Source organism: Panicum virgatum, chromosome 5N, assembly GCF_016808335.1.
Source record: "Panicum virgatum strain AP13 chromosome 5N, P.virgatum_v5, whole genome shotgun sequence".
In the NCBI taxonomy this organism is placed as follows: Eukaryota; Viridiplantae; Streptophyta; class Magnoliopsida; order Poales; family Poaceae; genus Panicum; species Panicum virgatum.
Genome location: NC_053149.1, coordinates 31,692,269 through 31,713,907, shown reverse-complemented (window position 1 = coordinate 31,713,907; position 21,639 = coordinate 31,692,269). Strand labels below are relative to the sequence as shown.

The 21,639-nt window shown below is 44.0% G+C and overlaps 1 long non-coding RNA gene and 1 other non-coding gene across 2 annotated transcripts; one reads left to right on the top strand and one right to left on the bottom strand.

Moving 5' to 3' along the window:
* Positions 1-1,797: 1,797 nt before the first annotated feature.
* LOC120676922 lies at positions 1,798-8,625 on the bottom strand. Its single transcript, XR_005676036.1, has 3 exons — positions 8,445-8,625; positions 2,697-2,762; positions 1,798-2,183 (listed from the first exon to the last, which is right to left on the bottom strand). It is a non-coding gene; the product is annotated as an uncharacterized LOC120676922 (long non-coding RNA).
* LOC120677093 lies at positions 4,018-4,156 on the top strand. The gene has a single exon (XR_005676157.1). It is a non-coding gene; the product is annotated as a small nucleolar RNA Z247 (small nucleolar RNA).
* Positions 8,626-21,639: the final 13,014 nt, after the last annotated feature.

Below are 21,639 nucleotides of genomic sequence, written 5' to 3'. Positions count from 1 at the left end.
TAAGGTAGATGAAATTGTTACTGCTTTACTCGGTCATGAGCAAAGGAGGAAAAACAATTTATCTGAAGATCCTTCTAGAGGTGCTTTTGTAGTCAGGGGTGATCACAATGCTGAAGATAAGAAGGGTAACAAGAAGAAGGGGATGTAGTGCTATAAGTGTAAGGGACGGGGACATGAAAAGGCTGAGTGTCCAGAACTAAAGAAGGGCGGAGGAATCACAAGTGTGGTGATTGCCAAGAAGCAGGATGACTCGGATAGCGATGGTGATGTTCTCACAATATCAAGTGAAAAATCTTGTGAAGCGTGGTTGTTGGATTCAGCTAGCTCGTTTCATGCAACACCAAAGAAGGAGTGGTTCTCGTCATACATTGAGAAGGATGGTGGTCTTGCTCATTTGGGAGATGATTCAGGTTATCGTATCATAGGAGTGGGTGATATCAAATTCAAGATGTGTGATGGACATGAGATGCTACTTAAAGGTGTGAAGTATGTGCCGGGGCTACGGAGGAATCTGATTTCGCTTGGGTTATTGCATGATGAAGGATGGCTGTATCAGGCGGTGCCTGATAAGAAGACCTTGAGAGTCATGCGGGAAGGCAAGACAGTCATGGTTGGTGAGAAGTCAAGTGCACACCAATACAAACTGATGGGAAGCGTTGTTGAAGGTGGAGTCATGGATGGCATTACAATAGTTACGGTGTTCTGTTCAAAGGTCAACAAAGGGGCGGGATCAGCCTCGTCGGGTTGTTCTAAGTGAGCAGCAAAGGGAGACAACTCAAGTTCGGTACACGGAGATTCGAGCATGGACGGCTTCAAGGTAGCGTGCATATTTGCCAAGTTGGAGTTTGTTGGATATGTGTCGAATATGTGTACAAGTTCGGTTACAACTGGAGTTGTGTTGTAATATGGTAGGACTAGGGATAGAGTTAGGGTGGTACTTTGTATCCCTAGGGCCAATAAATATGAGGGCACTACACTACCAGAAAACGCATGTTGCGCAACGCCCCAAAATCGTTGCAATAAGCCCATTTTCGTTGCAATATCAAGGAAAATCAACAAATTTAGGGTCGTTGGGAAAAGAATCTGGGCGTCGCATATACTTGGGTGGCAATAGGCTATCTCATCGCATTGTGTTCAGTTGGGATAATGCAGGTTTGTTGCAACGACGATCGGCGTGGCAATGTGTTGTTGAAGCAATAACCTTGGTTGTCGCGCTAACCAGTGCGAGGGTTGCTATAGTTGATTTTGCAACCACGTAGGTTAGATGCAATCACGCCCTAGTGCAATGAAAGATTTCGGTTGCAATAGCATATATTGCAACGCTATCCAGATGCGGCATTAACTCATATGGTGTTGCAATATCATTGTAAGATATAGTAACAATTTGTCACCCGTTGCTATATCCTCAGAGGATGTCACAACGCCAATTGAAGTCGTCGCTATACACTTAGAGGATAGCACAACGCTAGTTCTAGTCGTTGCTATATCCTTAGAGGATATCACAATGCCATGAAGAGTTATTGTTATATCCATAGATGTTATCACAATGCCAATTATAGTCGTCGCTATATCCTTAAAGGATATACAACTCCAGTTCAAATCTTCGCCATATCCTTAAAGGATATCACAACGCCAGAAAGAGTCGTTGCTATATCCTTGAAGATATTACAACACCAGAACGAGTCATTGCTATATCTTTAGAGGATATCACAACGCCAAGGATATAGCAACACCAGTTCAAATCGTTGCTACTATTCCAACGATGTTGATTCTTTAATGCAACAACACTTGCAAATAAAAAGAAACTGGTGCAATAATATATATATATATATACTGTTGATTGACATTTGTTCACAATTATATCACTTTATACATCCTATTCACAATTTACATCCATTTGAAGAACAAGCAGAGTTGCACCGCATCTGTAACCTCGGGAGATCTTGTGTCATAGCATCAGCCCATGAATGCTCCTTTCATGATCCACAGCGGTACCGGCATTCAGATGATGGTATCAAAGAATGAATTCATTAATGATTTATTAGATAATAATACTCCTCTGTACTGCCAACACTGATGCCTCGCCTCTGATTGGGCCATCCTGCTTCTCTCGAAGGTTACATACCTTCAGGCCCACTCCTCTCCACCCCTAGCTGCCATCTTCTCGATCGAATTGTTACAACCTTGCATATTATACAAAACAAAATTAGAAGACATGAAAGCAAATATATTCATATAATAATATTACACCATTTGTTCAGCATATATAATATATATAATTATAGCAACGAAATTCAATCATATGAGCTTATAGCAGCAGAACACATGAGGCACGCACTAAAGAGAAAAATAAAAGAGAAGGAAATAGTATGCATTTTAAAGAATGAGTCCCCTGAGTACAGAAAGAGGGTGTTCCGGCCTGAAGTATTAGAATTGATGCTCAGTTGTTCAGTTTTGCCGGTCTCTGAGATTTCGACCTAATGCAACAGAACTGGATACATCATGCATCTATCCTGGATACGTCATGCAACTGACAGATGCAAATCAATAAAAGCCAAAGAAATACCAAGTGAATCGACAAGCAGTGATTCATCTGTAAATGCAGTTTCTTGAGTATAGAAAGAGGGCGATCTGGCCTTAAGCCTCATTTTTAACTTTCCCATTCAACAATCATCAACATCGATATTCAAATATACCTGGACTGGTTGAGGCAATCCATGAGGCGTATCCAAACAGGGTGTGCAACATACCAGCCCTCAAACCTGAAAAAGGCCATATCCAAACAATATTTGAACTATTTAATTGCATTAAGTTTCTTATGGCTGGATAAATTGGATAGCTTAAATAAATTAATGAACGATTCCACCAAATTACCATGGAAAAGCTAGGAGTTCAAAAAACAAAGCTATTGAACTAAGATAGATAAATGGAACAATATTTGCACTCAGATTTATAATCTGGGAGCCTTAGATTCTGCTTATTAACGCAAAAGATCAAGATTCAACACAAGGATTTAAAGTGCACACACTTCACCACTAAGATATCACAGCAAAAGGTAAAATAAAGGTGGTGGGAAAAAAACACTGGCAAAAAAAAAACATGCTGTGATTAGCAAGGGGATCAAAACTCTACTGAAGGCTGATTAATTCAGCCTGCTGTTTAAAGTGTTAGAAGCACATATTACTTTTTGAAGTGTTCACAGTCATTAATATAAACGAGAGTAAATTGCACCTGCAACTTGATCCTTGTAAGCCACAAGCAGCTCTAGCGTTGATTTGAAAATCCTTTCTAGAGCTTGTTAAGATGTATCCCGTGTATCCTAGTTGTTAGGATAGATAGGCTCTAGAGGTTGTTGATCTACTTGTCTTGTAAGTTAAGTTGTTGTTCTTCTTCTTGTACAAGATGATGTATGTGCCACGCTAGGGGCTTTTCCTAGCCTATATTAACATACAACCAAGAGCCTGAGAAGGCATCTCATTCCATCCATTTCACATGGTAATCAGAGCTCGGTTCTTTTTCGACCTGATCCATGGCAAGTCCTTCCTCCTCCGTGCTTGCTGTTGTTCCCTCTCTCGGTTATCCCGTGACCGAGAAGCTCTCCCGCAACAATCATACACTCTAGAAGGCTCAAGTTCTCTCTGCGCTGAAGGGTGCGCAGGTGGTGCATTTCCTCAGCTCGACGATGCCGATCCCTCAGAAGACCGTCGCCAAGTCGCCGGACAAGTCCAACGAACAGATCTCCAATCCCGAGTATGGGGCTTGGGTTGCGAAGGATCAACAGATCCTCAACTACCTGCTCTCTTCCTTGTCCCGCGACATCCTTGCACAAGTCGCGGTGCTCTCCAATCTCGCACAAGTCCCGCGACATCCATTGAAGGGATGTTTGCTTCCCAATCTCGCACCCGGGTCATCAACACTCGGATGGCATTAGCCACTGCGCAGAAGGGCTCCTTCTCCATCTCCGAATACTTCACCAAGATGAAGATCCTACCATATGACATGGCATCTGCCGGGAAGAAGCTTGAGGATGAAGAAATCTCCTCCTACATCCTCTCCGGCCTTGACATCGAGTACAATCCTGTGGTGTCGGCCATCGTGGCTCGAACAGAGACAATCTCCTTGGGTGAGTTGTTCACACAGCTTTCATCGTTTGAGCAATGCTGTGCGCTCCTCTCCGGTCATGGCTCAGGATCTAGGCCAATCTGGCATCCAGTGGTGGTCATGGTGCCAGCAACAACAACCGTGGTCATGGCCGCGGTGGTCGCGAACGCGGCCGCAACTCTGGTGGACGTGGTTCAGACTCATCTGAACGTCCCACGTGCCAACTGTGTGGCAAAAAGGGCCATACGGTCGTGCGCTGCTACAAGCACTTTGATGCCTTGTTCCAGGGGCCATCTGATGTCAAGTCTGCATCTGCTGTGACTACTCCTTCGTACGGCATCGACATGAACTGGTACACCGACTCCGGTTCCACCGATCACATCACGGGCGTCTTGGAGAAGCTGTTCGTGAGGGACAAATACCATGGTGGCGATCAAGTCCACACCACCAATGGCTCAGGTATGGAGATAGATCAAATTGGTCACAGTTTTGTTCGCACCCCTAATAGAGATCTTGTCCTTAATAATGTTCTCTATGTTCCTCAAGCGAGCAAAGATCTTGTTTCTGTTCACAAGCTTTCTCATGACAATGCTGCATTCTTTGAATTTCATCCATCTTATTTTATTATCAAGGATCAAACAACAAAGAAGGTTCTGCTTAGAGGATGATGTGAGGGGGGCCTTTATCCTTTGAAGCCATCCTAGTCTACCAATAAACAAGCTCATGGTGTCACCAAGCTTCTTGCGTCCCGGTGGCATGCTCGTCTAGGCCATCCCTCCACAACCATTGTTCAACAAGTATTGAACAAGAATAAACTTCCTTTTGTTTCCAAGTCAAATAAAGAGTCTGTCTGTGATGCATGCCAAATGGGCAAAAGTCATCAACTTCCATACCCTAAATCCACTAGTGTGTCTAGGGCTCCCCTAGAACTAGTCTTTTCTGATGTATGGGGACCGGTCCCACTTTTGTTGGCAAGAACAATTTTTATGTTAGTTTCATTGATGATTATAGTAAATTTACATGGATCTACTTGTTGCGCCATAAATCAAAAGTCTTTCAACAGTTTCATGATTTCCAAAAACTTGTTGAACGCATGTTTGACAAGAAAATTGTGGCTATGCAAACTGATTGGGGAGGGGAATATCAAAAACTTAATTCATTTTTCCAACGCATTGGCATATCTCACCATGTTTCATGCCCATATTCACATCAACAAAATGGCTCAGCTGAACGTAAACACTGCCATATTGTTGAAGTCGGCCTTTCTCTTCTTGCTCATGCCTCCATGCCTCTCAAGTTTTGGGATGAGGCATTTATCACAGCCACATATCTTATTAATAGACTCCCCTCTAAAGTCATCAATAATGAAACCACCCTTGAGCGCCTCCATCAACAAGTGCCTGATTATAGTGCTCTACGCACCTTTGGATGTGCGTATTGGCCAAATCTAAGGCCATATAATTCTCGAAAGCTTCAATTCCGTTCCAAACAATGTGTGTTTCTTGGGTATAGTAACATGCATAAAGGCTTTAAGTGCTTGCATGTCAAGGAAGGCCGCGTGTATATTTCTCGCGATGTGATTTTTGATGAAACAGTTTTTCCGTTTGCCTCATTGCATCCAAATGCTTGCGCTCGCCTTTGCTCAGAAATTCTTCTTCTTCCCGAGAATTTTACAAATCTAGGGGGCAACAACTGTGATACTAATTTGATCTCATCTCCTATTTCTAATGATGATTATGAGTCTACAGGATCCTTCGAAAATTCTGCAGGGCCGGCCGAGTCTGGTTCAAGTGCAAATCTGCAACCAGAACCCCGTTATTTCATGCCGGCACGAAACATCAATGGCGCGGAACACGAGGTTGATCTTGCACGTGAAGCATCTCTGGGATCGGCGCCAGATTCACCTGCAACGAACTCCGCATCACCAGCTCCGAGGGCACCACTTGGCGGGCCGTTGTCGTCCTCCGCTCCAGTCCCGTCGCCAGCCGCTCCGCATGTGCCATCTGGCCCAAGCCTGCCGGATTGTGGGCCGGTGCAGCTCATTATCGCCACATCCCGGTCGGCGGCTGGAGGACAGGCGGGCCCGGTGCAATCCACCTCGGATCTACCGTCCGGCCCACCTGATCCTGTCTTTGGATCCCCTGCAGCGTTCGATCCTGCGCCCCTGCTTGCGGCTCAGCGCCCCACTATGCGTCTCTCCCAAGGTATTTGCAAGCCCAAGACCTATACTGATGGTACTATTCGGTATGCTCATCTTGCTAGTGTTTCTGAGGAACCAACTAATCTTAAAGATGCATTAGCCAATAAGAATTGGAAATTAGCTATGGATGCTAAGATTCGTGCACTTTTGAAAAACAAGACTTGGCATTTGGTTCCACCACAAAAAGGGAGAAATGTTATAGATTGCAAGTGGGTCTATAAAGTTAAGAAGAAGGCTGATGGGTCTATTGATCGTTACAAGGCTCGTCTCGTTGCTAAAGGATTTAAGCAACGATATGGTATTGATTATGAGGATACTTTTAGTCCTGTTGTCAAGGCAGCCACCATTCGATTGATTCTTTCTATTGCTGTGTCTAAGGGCTGGTTCCTTCGCCAACTCGATGTACAAAATGCTTTTCTTCACGGGTTTCTTGATGAAGATGTTTATATGCGTCAGCCACCTAGATATCAATACAAGAGTTTACCACATTATGTTTGCAAGCTGGATAAATCTCTATATGGCCTTAAACAAGCTCCTCGTGCATGGTACTCACATTTAAGTAAGAAGCTATAGTCCATGGGTTTTATACCATCCAAAGCAGATACATCTCTATTTTATTTTCATAAAGGTCAGCATACGGTTTTCATGCTGGTCTATGTTGATGATATTATTGTAGCTAGTTCCTCTAGTGATATTGGTAATGCTCTTCTTCATGAGTTGGAAAAGGAGTTTGCTATCAAGGATCTTGGTGATCTCCATTATTTTCTTGGCATCGAGGTTACACGGTTGCATGGTGCTTTGTTGCTCAATCAGGAACACTATGCCACTAGTATCCTTGAGTGTGTTGGGATGGAGGACTGCATACTTGTCAGCTCGCCTCTATCCACAACTGACAAGCTGTCGGTTCGAGAGGGAGATCTCCTTGGGTCGGATGATTCTACAAGATACAGGAGTATTGTGGGAGCACTTCAGTATCTTACACTGACACGACCTGATCTCTCTTTTTCGGTGAATAAAGTTTGTCAATTTCTTCGCTCACCAACGATCATGCATTGGGCTGCTGTTAAAAGGATCATCAGATATGTTAAAGGGACTATTCGCTTTGGTCTGAAAATTAGTCAGTCCAAGTCTACATTGGTTAGTGCCTTCTCTGTTGCCGATTGGGCAGGTTGCCCTGATGATCGTCGCTCTACAGGAGGTTTTGCAGTGTTCCTTGGTAGTAATCTCATATCCTGGAGTGCACGAAAACAAGCCACTATATCTCGGTCAAGTACAGAAGCTGAATACAAGGCCATGGCAAATGCTACAACTGAAGTAATGTGGGTTCATAAACTACATGATGAATTGGGCATCTCTCATCCAAAAGCAGCATGTCTTTGGTGTGATAATATTGGTGCCAAGTATTTGTCTGAGAATCCTGTGTTCCATGCTCGGACAAAGCATATTGAAATAGATTATCACTTTGTCAGGGAACAAGTTAATTTGAAGCAGCTGAATGTTCGATTTACTAGTATTGTTGATCAAGTGGCTGATGGATTTACCTAGGCTCTTTCTGTTCGCCAGCTACATCTGTTTCGAAACAATCTCAACTTGCAGGAGCAGTTGTGATTGAGGGGGTGTGTTGAGATGTATCCTGTGTATCCTAGTTGTTAGGATAGGTAGGCTCTAGAGGTTGTTGCTCTACTTGTCTTGTAAGTTAAGTTGTTGTTCTTCTTCTTGTACATGATGATGTATGTGCCACACTAGGGTCTTTTCCTAGCCTATATTAACATGCAACCGAGAGCCTGAGAAGGCATCTCGTTCCACCCATTTCATAGAGCTTCTCCTGGAACGTGACTAGCTGGAAGGCCAATAAGTGAAATCAATCCTAAGCAGCAGACTTTCTTAGCATACTCTCTGCAAACAAAGGAAATTTGAGTGCTGATTTGGCAACATGGAAAACGAAGTGCTACCGTAATGACTTTCTATAAAAATCTACCTATGTACACAATAATTCAGCAGCTGATACTGGAAATCTTTAAAAAAAAATGAAAGAAAGTGATAAGAAGAAAGTGCCAGCAGCTTTGTAACAATCAGGCATGATGACTGACTAGGATTAGAATGCTTAGAACAAATGGAGAAGGGCAACAGTTCTGTTTCTTACCACTTGTAAAAGGAGACTTTTCAGATATGGCTTCTCCGTTCGACGCAACCGATCTATTGTAAGCCTGAGATACGGCTCAACCCAATGATCTACTTGGCCTTTGCAGTTTTGGAAAAAACACTTCAATGAGCTTCGGTGCAGGTACAATATCGGAATCTTCCATGTTTTGATCTGCCATAATCTAAAAAGTATAGATATTCAACCATAAGAACCAAAGGCATTTGAAATTTAATAACTGTGTGTATTCAATTAGTGATGAATCTAAAGAAAACTCATAGATGATAGTGCTTTCCATAAGCTATGTTGGCAGTCAGGATCTTTGCATGTAAGAAAATGTTTGGTGCCCCAGGAAACGTCGTTGTCTAATGGGACAAGTATATCTGCAAATCAACAAGAACATATGAATTTGAGCAGCGAAAAGATGCCAAAAATAGTGCAAAAGGTTGAACTCTCAAGTTCTCAGTCATCATTTCTAAATCCAGTAGGATGTTACTTAATGGTAACACTATACCCAGGTTTCCTGAAAATATATTCTAATTCAAATTGAATTCTAGGGGGGCTTTTGCAATCTATTGCCCAGTACAAGCCCTTCTGCTACAAACAAATATACTACCTTAACAAATATACAACATTAACAGATGTAGACAGGCTAACAAATATCCTAAAAGTAACAGCGAGATATGGCTTATGCATTTCATCAAACTTGAAGAAGGCAGGAGAGACCTACGAAAGTGTCGGGGAGAAGACTCCGCCAAGCAGCAGAGAGGGAGAAGGCACCGAAGGTGCACAAAAACCCAGAGCGAGTGAGCTCAACTCAAGAGAGTGAAAATGCTCATGAGAGGGAGTCCGAGCCCCCTTTGACCCTAGGGTCATCTATATATATGAGGGGAGGGAGGTGGAAATTTTCTCCTGCCCCCCTGGCGAGTATAAGATTTACAATCAGGTCCTCGGGCCGCTGCATGAGGCCCATTAATATTATGGGCTGGGCTATTCCCCCAACAGTAGCCCCTCAGCTACTCTGGTTTGATTGGTACAACAAATCATAGTAGCTGAATATATAGGAAGTGGCCTAGCCCTATCTAAGACCTTGGCCATGAGGATTGTCCTCATGACCGCCCACTCATACGCCTCGCTAAAAACTCCATCCGAAAACCCAGTGGGACAAAACAGATGGAGAAAAGAGTACGCACGCCTACCGAGCCCAAACATACATGATGATACCCACAACTAGTGATTGACTTCGGTCTTAACGCTGATGAAGGTCTTTGGCAGTGACGAGGGTCTTCGGCGATGACAAAGGCAGAGTCTTTGTCGCTTGACTTTGGTTGGACCTCGTCGTCTCCATGAATCATTCTTCGTCGTAGTTGACGTAGTCGAAGCAGGGGATGCAGTGTCTTCGGCTCTCCTCTTTCGAGCGCTGGACAAGACTTGACGCGCAAAGTGATGCTAGTCTGCCCTGTCCCTAGCCCCTCTTGGCCAGAGTTCATAGCGGAGGGAGCGAAGATTCTTCAGGAGGCGTAGCTGAAATAGCTGATGTCGTGGAAGGCGAGCCCCTCGGGTCGAATAGTGTCAACGCGGGCGAAGGCCGAAGCCGAAGTCGTCATCACCGAAGTAGAAGGCAAGTTCCTCGAGCCGAGTTGTGTCGGCGAGGGTGAAAGCCGTAGTAGTCGCCGTTGAAGTGGAGGGCGAGCTCCTCGAGCCAAGCTGTGTCGACGAGGGCGAAGGCCATAGCAGCCGTCGCCGAAGTGGAGGGCGAGCCCCTCGAGCCAAGCTGTGTCGGCGAGCGTGAAGGTCGTAGCAGTCGTCGCCAAAGTGGAGGGCGAAGGCCGTAGCAGTCGTCGCCGAAGTGGAGGGCGAGCCCCTCGAGCCGAGGTGTGTCGGCGAGGGCGAAGGCCGTATGAGTCGCCCCCAAAGTGGTGGGTGAGCCCCTCGATCCGAGGTGTCTCGGTGAGGGCGAAGGCTGTAGGAGTTGCCGCCGAAGTGGAGGGCGAGCCCCTCGAGCCGAGTTGTGTTGGCGAGGGCGAAGGCCGTAGTAGTCGCCGCCGAAGTGGAGGGAGAGCCACTCGAGCCAAGGTGTGTCGGCTAGAGCGAAGGCTGTAGTAGTCGCTGCCGAAGTGGAGGGCGAGCCCCTCGAGCCGAGTTGTGTCGGCGAGGGCGAAGGCCGTAGTATTCGCCGCCGAAGTGGGGGGGCGATCCCCTCGAGCCGAGCTGTGTCGGCGAGAGCGAAGGCCGTAGGAGTCGCCGCCAAAGTGGAGGGCGAGCCCCTTGAGCCAAGGTGTTTCGGCGAGGGCGAAGGCGGTAGTAGTCGCCGCCGAAGTGGAGGGCGAGCCTCTCGAGCCGAGGTGTTTCGGCGAGGTCGAAGGCCGTAGTAGTCACCGCCGAAGTGGAGGGCGAGCCCCTCGAGCCAAGGTGTTTCGGCGAGGGCGAAGACCATAGTAGTCGCCGCCGAAGTGGAGGGCGAGCCCCTCGAGCCGAGCTGTGTCGACGAGGGCAAAGGCCGTAGTTAGAGGGGCAGGCTGATGCATGCCGAATACCCCTCCAAAGTTGACTTACGACGAAGGTCGTTGGTGTTGATAACTTGTTTTTTCAACAATAATTCGAAGACCCAAGAGAGAATTTTGCCATTCCGAAGATGCCAATTTATACACCTGCAATACCTGCATCATTTTTACTTGAGAGAACAATGTTTTTCAAATATATTAGGATGCCTTCGGCATTATGCATGATAGAACTTTCCATGCCTTCGGCTTTTCGCACGAAAGGACTTCTCTTAGGGACCTTCGGCTCTTTAGCTCGCATAGGTAAGCCCTAGCCTTCGGCTTTCGCACGATAGGACTTTCCCTTCCTTCGGCATTTCGCACGGAAGGACTTTCCATGCCTTCAGCATTCCGCACGATAGGACTTTGAATGCCTTCGGCGCTCTGTGCGGAAGGTCTTTTCGGCTAGGAAAAATTAAGAACTGAGACCAAAGGGTGCTGCTGGCCGTTAAGCTTGCAATGCGCCGATGACTCCCCTCTTCGCTTGACGAAGAGGGACAGACGCTTCAGTGCACCCTTGTCCATTTGGATGCTCATTCTCTCTAGGGGCCAATTAGTACCGAAGGCCAAATAAAATTTCTTAAGACCCTGGTGTAGCCTTTGTCATATGTAACTGTGTTTGTTTCGGGGTGAAGACCAATAACCCGAAGGAGAGTATTGCTTCAAACTTGGATAACTGAACTCCCATATATAATTCTTTTTGGGGTGAAAACCAATAGCCTGAAGGAGAATCTTGCATCAAACTCGGATAACCGAAGTCCCATATAGAGTGTTATTCACTTTGGTGTGAAAACCAATAGCCCGAAGTACTTGTTCTGTGTTAGGATTGTGGAATCCTTTGATGTGTCGAGTAGTTGTACTCGAAAAAATCCTGAGTTTTGGAAGCATCGCGCCTACTCAGTCTTGATAGTAGATACGAAGAATTGTATCCCTATGTGCCTTGGGAGGCAAAGTATTCTCGAATAGGATCGAGTTTGTATGGTTCTGATTCAGAACCCTAGTGCTGACCGGTTAGGATTTGAATCCCGAAGGAGTAACCAAGTGAGAAAAGTACTATAAGAATGTTGAAAAGCCGTAGCTTAAAGCAGATTTCCTTTTCAAAGAAAATGCTTTGTTAGAATGAAGCTCATATGGACTTTGTTGTCCAACGGGGGGAAAACTCTTATCGAGTATTTTAAAAGTTATGAGCTTTTAGATGTTCCTTGATAGATAGGTGAACAGGAGGCTCTTGTCAACCTATTTTAGAGTATCAAGAGCTTATTCGTACTCCTTGAGGGATTTTCGTAGTTGACTAGTTAGGATAGACCTTGCTTGGTCACCCAGATAGTATACAACTATTGCGAAAATATCCTGGACTACTCGATCTTATCGAGTAGTATGTCCTATACATGGACTGGATTGATTTCTAAAATAGGACTGTTAGGATTGAACTCCGTTGAGTTAATCGAGACGTAAATATTCTAGAAATATCCCAAACTTACTCGAGCAGAGCGAGTAAGGTGTCCTACCCGAGGACTGGAGTAACTCTTAGGGCAAGTCTGTTAGGTACAAACCCCATCGAGTTGCCCAAGACGAAAATGCCGGAAGAGTATCCAAGATCTACTCGAGCCAGCGAGTAGGGTGTCCTTTAACCATGGACTGGAGTGATCCTTAAGATAGAACTGTTAGGTATGAACCCCGTCGGGTTATCTATGACATAAATGTCGAAGGATATCCAAAACTTACACGAGCGAGGCGAGTAAGGTGTCCTCGACCGAGGACTGGAGTAACTCTTAGGACAAGTCTGTTAGGTACGAACCCCGTCGAGTTGCCCAAGACAAAAATGTCGAAAGAGTATCCAAAACCTACTCGAGCCAGCGAGTAGGGTGTCCTTTAATCACGGACTGGAGTAATCCTTAAGACAGAACTGTTAGGTATGAACCTCGTCGGGTTATCCAAGACGTAAATGTCGAGAGGATATCCAAAACTTACTCGAGCGAGGCAAGTAAGGTGTCCTCAATCGAGGACTGGAGTAACTCTTAGGACAAGTCTGTTAGGTACGAACCCCATCGAGTTGCCCAAGACGAAAATGTTGAAAGAGTATCCAAAACCTACTCGAGCCAGCGATTAGAGTGTCCTTTAACCAAGGACTGGAGTAATCCTTAAGACAGAACTGTTAGGTATGAACCCCGTCGGGTTATTGAAGACGCAAATGTCGAAAGGATATCCAAAACTTACTCGAGCGAGGAGAGTGAGGTGTCCTCAACCGAGGACTGGAGTAACTCTTAGGACAAGTCTGTTAGGTACGAACCCCATCGAGTTGCCCAAGACAAAAATGTCGAAAGAGTATCCAAAACCTACTCGAGCCAGCAATTAGAGTGTCCTTTAACCAAGGACTGGAGTAATCCTTAAGACAGAACTGTTAGGTATGAACCCCGTCGGGTTATTCAAGACCCAAATGTCAAAAGGATATCCAAAACTTACTCAAGCGAGGCGAGTGAGGTGTCCTCAACCGAGGACTGGAGTAACTCTTAGGTCAAGTCTGTTAGGTACGAACTCGCCCAAGACGAGAATGTCGTAAGAGCACTCGGAGTAAACCATAAGGGCTACTCGAATGTTGCTTCGATGCAGCTTTCCGGGTAGTATTTGAGATGGGGTATTTGCCATATGAGCGAGAGCCAAGTAGTCGATTTGCGAGGGAAATCAACTTTTATTTTGGATTTGTCGAGATTACAGTAATTGTAAAATGACAGACTCTGACTCTTAAGACCTACTCGCCCGTTAGACATGAACAATGGTTTACATGACTGAATAAAACTATTCAAAAATAAAACTAGTCGATACATTAGTCGACTAGATTTTAGGTAGAGCCTCCTTTAGGAGAGGTGCCCCAAGGGCCTTGCAGAGTGAGTCGCACTCGAAGATCGTGTGAGAGCTCTTCGGGTGGATGAAGCACTTGCGTTGTAGAGTCTTGTTAATCCTGGGTCCACCAAGAGATGTTTCCCCATGATGTGGGGTGCGCGGTTTATCCTGAGGATGGGTGGTTACCGGCTTGTACTTCTTGAAGGATGCGGAAGCCTTTGGTGGGATGCGATAGTTGGAAGAAGGGCTGTAAGCCTCGACTTCCTCACACTCCTTGAGATGGTGATGTTGCGCGCATCACGACCAATGTTGATCACGTTGCGGAGGTCGCAGCTGGAGTAGTCATAGTTGTCGCCCTGCTGTTCCTGCTGACTGTTGGCTAGGCGCTGGCGCCCAAATGCCCTCTTCTGGTTAAGCAGACGGCGACGCTCGTAGAGATCTTCTGATGAGTGCTGCTCTTCCAATTGCACAGTGACTGTCACTGCTGGAGGAGGTGCAAGCGGATCTTGCTTGATAGTAGCTTCGGCTTCTGTGATTGTGGGAGGGGTAGTTTCCATGTTGTCGGAAAGGTACTCGTCGAAATCATCAGAATTGTAGTCGTTAAGGTTGAGATGCTACGAGGGGTCACCCTCAGGTTCCTGAACTTCGGAGATGCGAACCATGAGGATTTTACGGCAAAGATCTTGAATCTCTTGGTCTTGTTTGCTTGAGGACGGGTCTAGAGGGGTGCTCTGCTGGAAGGGTAGATCCGTTGGCTGCGAGTCGGAGGTATTAAGATCTTGTGTCTTCCTTAGGTGCTCTGTCCGTCCTTGCGGCATTGCATATATGACCAAGTTAGGGAGAGAGTCCTGATCGGAATTGGAGTTCATAGTCGAGTTGGACTCGATTTGCTTGCTGTACTGGATTAGTTTATCCAGCTCATCCTCCAAGTTGGAAGAGTACTCGGATTCGGAATCAGTTAGTCCACCGATTTTAGAGTATGTGTGCTTTGGGTGAGCAAGAAGCGGGATGCCCATCTCTACACGGAGGGCGTTCTCGTTCATCCACTGTAGCCATGATTGAGTGGGAGTCAGCCCTTCAGGCTCCTTGATCCAGGGTTTGTCGAAAATTGACTGACTGGATTGTTCAGGAGCTTTGGCTTTTCTCTTTTTAAGTTTTGCCAGTTCCCAAAGAGCGTCAGCATGTTCGGGTAGATTGGCCATAGCATTCATGAACAAGTCAATGTTGTCTAACCAGTTTTCGAGATCGTCGAATGGTTCAAAGTTGTCGAGGCTGTTCATGAATTGATCGAAATCCTGATCGAACGAGGACTCGGCTGGTTCAGGAGTCCGAATGTGAGCAGATTTCGGTGAAGGGTTCTGAGGTATCCTGGTGATAGACGGTCCCATCCGAACAAACTGGGGGTTTGTCTCACCAGATCCCCCACAGATTCCTCATCCCAATTTCTGCTCCTTGTTTTGCAGGGTGCCTTCAGCTATCTTAATGCAATCGGCGAAGAGGAATCCACTCGGTCGATCCCTGAGAGTATATGATCCGACCTTTTCTGTGGCGGGTTCAACACTTCTGGGTTCTGCTGTGATGTAGATGAGCCAAGAGCAGCTTCTGCAAGTTTGATGCAGCCCTCGACTGATCGTGAGACTCGATCTACTCCAACGAGTAGTTCTGAGTTGTTGATCTTGGGACGTTTGATCTCCTTGAGATGAGTTAAGTATTTTCCGAGGGTTTCGAAAAAGTGAGTTTCTTCGGTTTCAGAATTTGTGCCGGACTCGGCTAACTCAAAGGGTCGAGTTGGAGTCGACATATTTTCTGCTTTACCCGGACCGAGTTCGAGTAGAACTCTTTTTTCGTCGAGATCTGCTCTCTTGCAGATGTCGGCGAGATGAGTGGTGGTTTTCGATTTAGGTGAATTGGGCGTGACAAGGTGGCTGGAGAAGCCTCCTGATCCGTCTGCCGTGCATGCCTAGGAACCGAAAACGAGGGTTGTGCCCTTAGCCACATTGTTGGTGTCGCTTAATGCGGCCATCAAATTCGCTGATGAACTCACCAAATCCCCTACCTGGCACGCCAGCTGTCGGTGTTTACTGCCAAGCCTACTCAGAGACCTTTAGCAGTAAGATTTGTAGGTAGGGATCGACTGCTATGAAACTCGATGGTGCAAGAAACACAAAGATTTAGACAGGTTCGGGCCGCGAGTTGCGTAATACCCTACGTCATGTGCGGTTGTTTGTATTGCCTTATGTATTGATCGTTTGGAGGGGATCCCTGCTCGCCCTTATATATCCGGGGGGACAGGGTTACATGGAAAGTCCTAGCCGAGTGCAGTTGGAGTCCTACTATAACACAATCGGGTAGTTTCCTTTGTACTGCAGCTAGTTCTACGCCTATTCAGGTAGTTACAAAAGAGGTAAGGTATATCCATGAGCTACCCCTTACTCTAGAACATTCTATGTCTATAAGCAGTCCCGCTGCCCCGAGTCTGACACTAAGTCAAAATGTTTTTTTCAAATATTTCTGAAAACAAATCAATTTTGTCACGTACCTAATAGCCCCCATGCCTTATGTCCAAATTCCAAGATTTGGGAAAAAGGATCTAAGATATCATGGCATATATAGGTGGCTATGCACATTAGATTGCCCTTACTTATTTTGGGATAGAATCCATGGAACAAAGACCTATCATATGCCAAAATAGGCAATATACCGTTTGGTATTCTTATTATTTATAGGACTGCACAGATTAGGTTTATAAAACCCAATCTAGTAACCACGCGTCCTTACCTTAGCCACCGCCATTGCCCTCTGCCCCTTGCCCTCCTACCTCTATCATAAGGTGAAAGCTCTGCTAGATCCTTGACACCCCTAGTCCCCGAGCATCAAGAGATCCGAGGATTTTGGGATGAAGAAGCCCACAGATTCCAGCCGAGGTGACAAGCGGAAGCGCAAGTAGGACAAGCCCGTAGAAGAGGAAACGACGTGGGAAAAAATTACGTGCACTACAAATGATTTGCGAGTTATGGTTCGAAGGCTTTTCCTGCAAACAAAGGGTGGGGTTTGCTGGCGGAGTGCCTTGGGAGAAATTTTCCCGTCTCCCAAAGATTCAGAGATTGTTTTGTTCAGCTCCTTCTTAGAGCACAACCTTTCACTTCCAACTTGCGATTTTCTACAATGCCTGCTTTATTGTTATGATTCAGATCCATCACCTGACTCCGCAGTCGGTTTTGCACATTTCAATATTTGTGCATTTATCCGAGGTTTTTCTGGGCATGGAGCCCCATTTCGAGTTCTTCTGAAGTCTGTACACTCTGATTTGGAACTGCTCCCAGAACTAGTCAAGAAATATCTAGAGTGGCCTCCGATATATGTAGATCCAGACTGGAAGAGCAATTGGTTTTATATTAGCAATGCTGCTCCTGCACTGCCCAAGTTTTCTGTTGAGCCACCTGTGTTTGTTCGTGAGTGGTTTTTGAAATGTAGTCCTGGCTATGAAGATCAGGTGGAGGAATTTCTAGAGCGCACAGTCTGCCTTTGAGATATGAGAGTGACTGATGCCTCAGTTCTTCTCAACTACATTCAACACAGAATCTGTGGCATAACCGCCCGAAATGATCCGTCTTAAGTGCCTAACCATCATCGTAATGGCAATTAGGTTTAACTCGCACATTAGACCGAAGACCTCGGCAGTCCGTTGGGTAAAATCCCGATAAAAACATAAAACCTGGATCGAACAAAGTAATATAAGTCACATGAAGGCGAGTTCAGAGATTACAACATTCCAACAATTTTTACATCATAGAATCTTAAACTTAATTATTACAGACCAAATTGTGATGTAATAATTAAGTTTAACTATAGTTTAGAGTTTAACTGTAGTAGAAAATAAATGATAATTTTACACAACGATAAAGGATGCCACGATGAAGTCTGTACATGACATCACTAGTTATTATCATAATTGGCCGGGGTCGTATCCTATTCCACCGACCAACTAGTAGGAAGCGTATATGTCCGGGTCAGACTAGCAACAATGTCCTCAAAAGTATCACCTGAAAAACAAAGCCACAAGCAAGGCTGAGTATGCTAATACTTAGCAAGGCTTACCCGACTATAGGTATACTTGACCCACTATCTAGACGTGCAAGGCTTTTGGCTTGAGGGGTTAGTTTTGCCAAAAAGCATCTAAAAGTGAGTCCTTACTTTCAGCATTTTAGGTCAAGTTAAATGTAGCAAATATCAACTAGGTTTGCAAGAGTATCTAAAGAAAGCATGGTATATCAAATTAATCCTCCAAGAATATCATAATTAATCCAATCTCATTTCAATTCTTTACTACGATGTGACAAGAGATCAAGGCTCTCATATCCACGAGTCATGGCGAATCGATCAGATTTTAAACCATGCAAGGTGGACCTAACACACACGACCTGTATATGTCCCGTCGGACTACCCATGTCAACCATTTCCTATATGCACACCGAATAGCTGAACTGCCCTGCAACTCGGGACCGCTAGCCCCACCGTTACCGACAAAGGGTCAGCTATGAGTTTCCCACTAGCACCACTGGGAAGACGGTATCAAGTTCATGACTACTCGTGTGCACAAGGTACTGAGCTTACCAGTGCCGTACCTCCTACTTCTGGTATGTGGTTAATACTGTTCAATCCTCGATCAGCACTGCCAACAATAGATCGGTCATTAACCGACACAGGCAGAGATTTACTTTCCATCCAATTCATATCCTTAGCCAAACTCATCTCCGCCCAATCTCCATTTTCTTTCCTCATTGATTTATCCTCAACACTTTTCCATGATCCAAAGGGTCCTATCTCTCGCAAGTGATGGGAAATCACTCGACTTCTACCGAGTCCTATTTAGCATGGCAGTACTAAGACCAACACATACTAGTAGATCAACTGAGGGAACCTAGGGATCATGCAACTAGGGTTTCAATCAACTCCTATAAACTTAATGCACAATACCATATATATAAATAAAAGTTGCATAAGTTAAAATAGGGGTTATCCTCCGGGGCTTGCCTTCCTAGGCTTTGGTTCGGGACTTTAGAAATTTCAGTTAAGTTAGCTTGGGCTTCACACTGCTCACTCTCGGACTCGGATGCTCGTACGTTCCGTCAGTGAGAGTGGTCGCATCTATATGAAATGCACATGCATGAATTGTAATCCAACAAGACTTATGTTGGAAAGCAAAACACTTTCATTTTTATTTCATTGGGCAATTGTTTATCGAGTATTATCTAACCTGATTTAGTTCATAAAAGAACTAGGGATGGTTTTCAAAATATCACTACCTCATGCAAAAAGTCACACAACATGCACTAGCTTATCATGTATATATCAAAAATAGAGTTGAGCATCTCCTATGGTCATGATATTTTTATACGGAATAAGTCTATATAACCCACTCAACTATTCAGGGTGGACTACTTCACCCCCTGGACTATAGAACCAGATATTCTACCCCCCTAAACTTTCCAAAACCGGTCAAATAACCCCCTCAAGTGGTTTTGGATGGTGGATTTGCTACAGTGATGTGGTTTTGTCTTTTCTTCATTTTTATTAATTTTCGTTGAATCTTTGAAAAATTATAGTAAATCATAGAAAAATCATAAAATAGAAATTCAATTTTATTGTACTCCGCATGAGTAGATCTAAATAGTAAAAATATAATATATTATTATTTAGTACAAAGTTTTTGTTGTAAATTTAGGTTTATGCTTTTTCTGTAATTAATTAGAATAATTCATAGCTGCAACTACTATTGTCCAATTGTGGTAAAATTTTTATGGTTGGTAAATTACAGTATGCTTGAACGGTAGTAAAAATTTCATATTCATTGGATCATGTATAACTTAGTTACAAATAAAGCATAGATTCGAAGCATAGATTTAACAAGCATAAACCTAAAAAAATCTATAACTAAGTTACACATGATCCGATGAGTATGAAATTTTTATTATAGTTCAAGCATACAATAATTTTCTAACCATAAATATTTTACCACAATTGGACCATAGTAACGGCAACTATAAATTATTCTAATAATTATAGAAAAAGAATAGATTTAAATCTATAGTAAAAACTTTGTATTAAAGAATACCATATTATATTTTTACCATTTAGATCTACTCATGCGGAGTCCAACATAATTAAAATTTCCATTTTATGATTTTTATATGATTTACTATGATTTTTCAAACTTTAATAGAAATTAACAAAAAAGAAAAAGACAAAACCATGTCACTGTAGCAAACCGCCATCTAAAACCACTTGAGGGGGTTATTTGATCGGTTTTGAAAAGTTCAGGGGGTAGAATATCCGGTGTTATAGTTCAGGGGGTGAAGTAGTCCACCTTTAATAGTTGAGGGGGTTATGTAGACTTTTTTCTTTTATACAGTGTACAAAACCTAATAAACGTCCTACTAAAAAATTCAGCTAACTTCATGCAGCATATTAACCATGAAAAATAAAGTAAGCAGCTATTGCTAGAAATAAATTGTAAGGCCAAATCATGCAAGTAATGGTAATGTAATTTTACCTGCGTGTTGATGATCTAATGATGAGCCTACTATAAATTTTTCAGATTTAAAAGAGTACTACAAAAGGCATGAAAAATAATGCAAGATATAGTGGCATAGAACAAGATTAATTTATGAAGACCATTCTATTAAGATACTGGGCTTAATATTTTGACAAATTGATTAGGTACTTAGAATAAACCTCTGGTAAAAACATCAGATTTTTCTAGGCATAGAAACTTTTTTTTATTTAGTACATTTCTTCCTACCATAAATTATTTGGACTAGTTTGACTTAACTAAAACTTCTCAAACTCTTTCTACGGAAACTAGGAATGAACTTATATGTACTGTAAAAAGTTAAGCTCATGAAACACAGCGGAACAGCAAGAGAAATTAAAATCATTTAGACAAGACATATAAATAAGATCTAATTAAACCTACACCTAGGCCTGTCCACTAACCACGAAATTTTTACACAAGCCTAAATATCTAGCAAGTAACCTACTGCCTAAAAATTGTAGCCATGAAATGCATAGAACTTGAGATCCAACTAAAGGCCTAATAAACTTGCATTTAGTCTAGATACAAAACCAGTGGGCAAATGAATAAGTGAATGTAACGAAAGTTATAGAACTAGTCACATGTGTAGCCACGTCCTCAAACCCTTAAGAGAACGTTCCTGGTTTGGGGTTGACCGACAAGGAGGCCGGTCTCTTAAGGGTGTGAGGATGTGACATCCCGGCCCAAGGGCTTAATAGGATTAATAGAATATTTATACCAACAAGTTATAACTTTTTTTTCTGGAAGCCATTCTCCAAAGAACTTTGAGGTTAAGCGTGCTTGGCTCGGAGAAATTTGGGGATGGGTCACCAATCGGTAAGTCCTCTGCCAGATGTAAGCGTCGAAATTTTGGTTTTCAGTATCCAGGTATTGAAGATAGCAATCAGTTGTCTGCAGAGCCGATGGAGTGCGATACGGGACTGAGTATAATCCGAAGTATATTTCCTAATAAACTCAGCGCGATACCGGACTGAGGATAATCCGAAGTATATTTCCTGATAAACTCAGCGTCCTAGAAGTGCCCACTGTTTTTCGGGTGACAAACACTCCATTTGAGGTAAGATAGAGCTTCTCCGACTACTTTTTTAGCCTGCATGGACTTCTCGAGTAGTTCCACCATGATGATCTTATTTTTATGAAGGCAGATGTGGGGGTAACCCATTCATGGGCCAGCTGGGTGGCTGCAATGAGATGGCGACTAACCGTCCCATCTCCCTCCTTT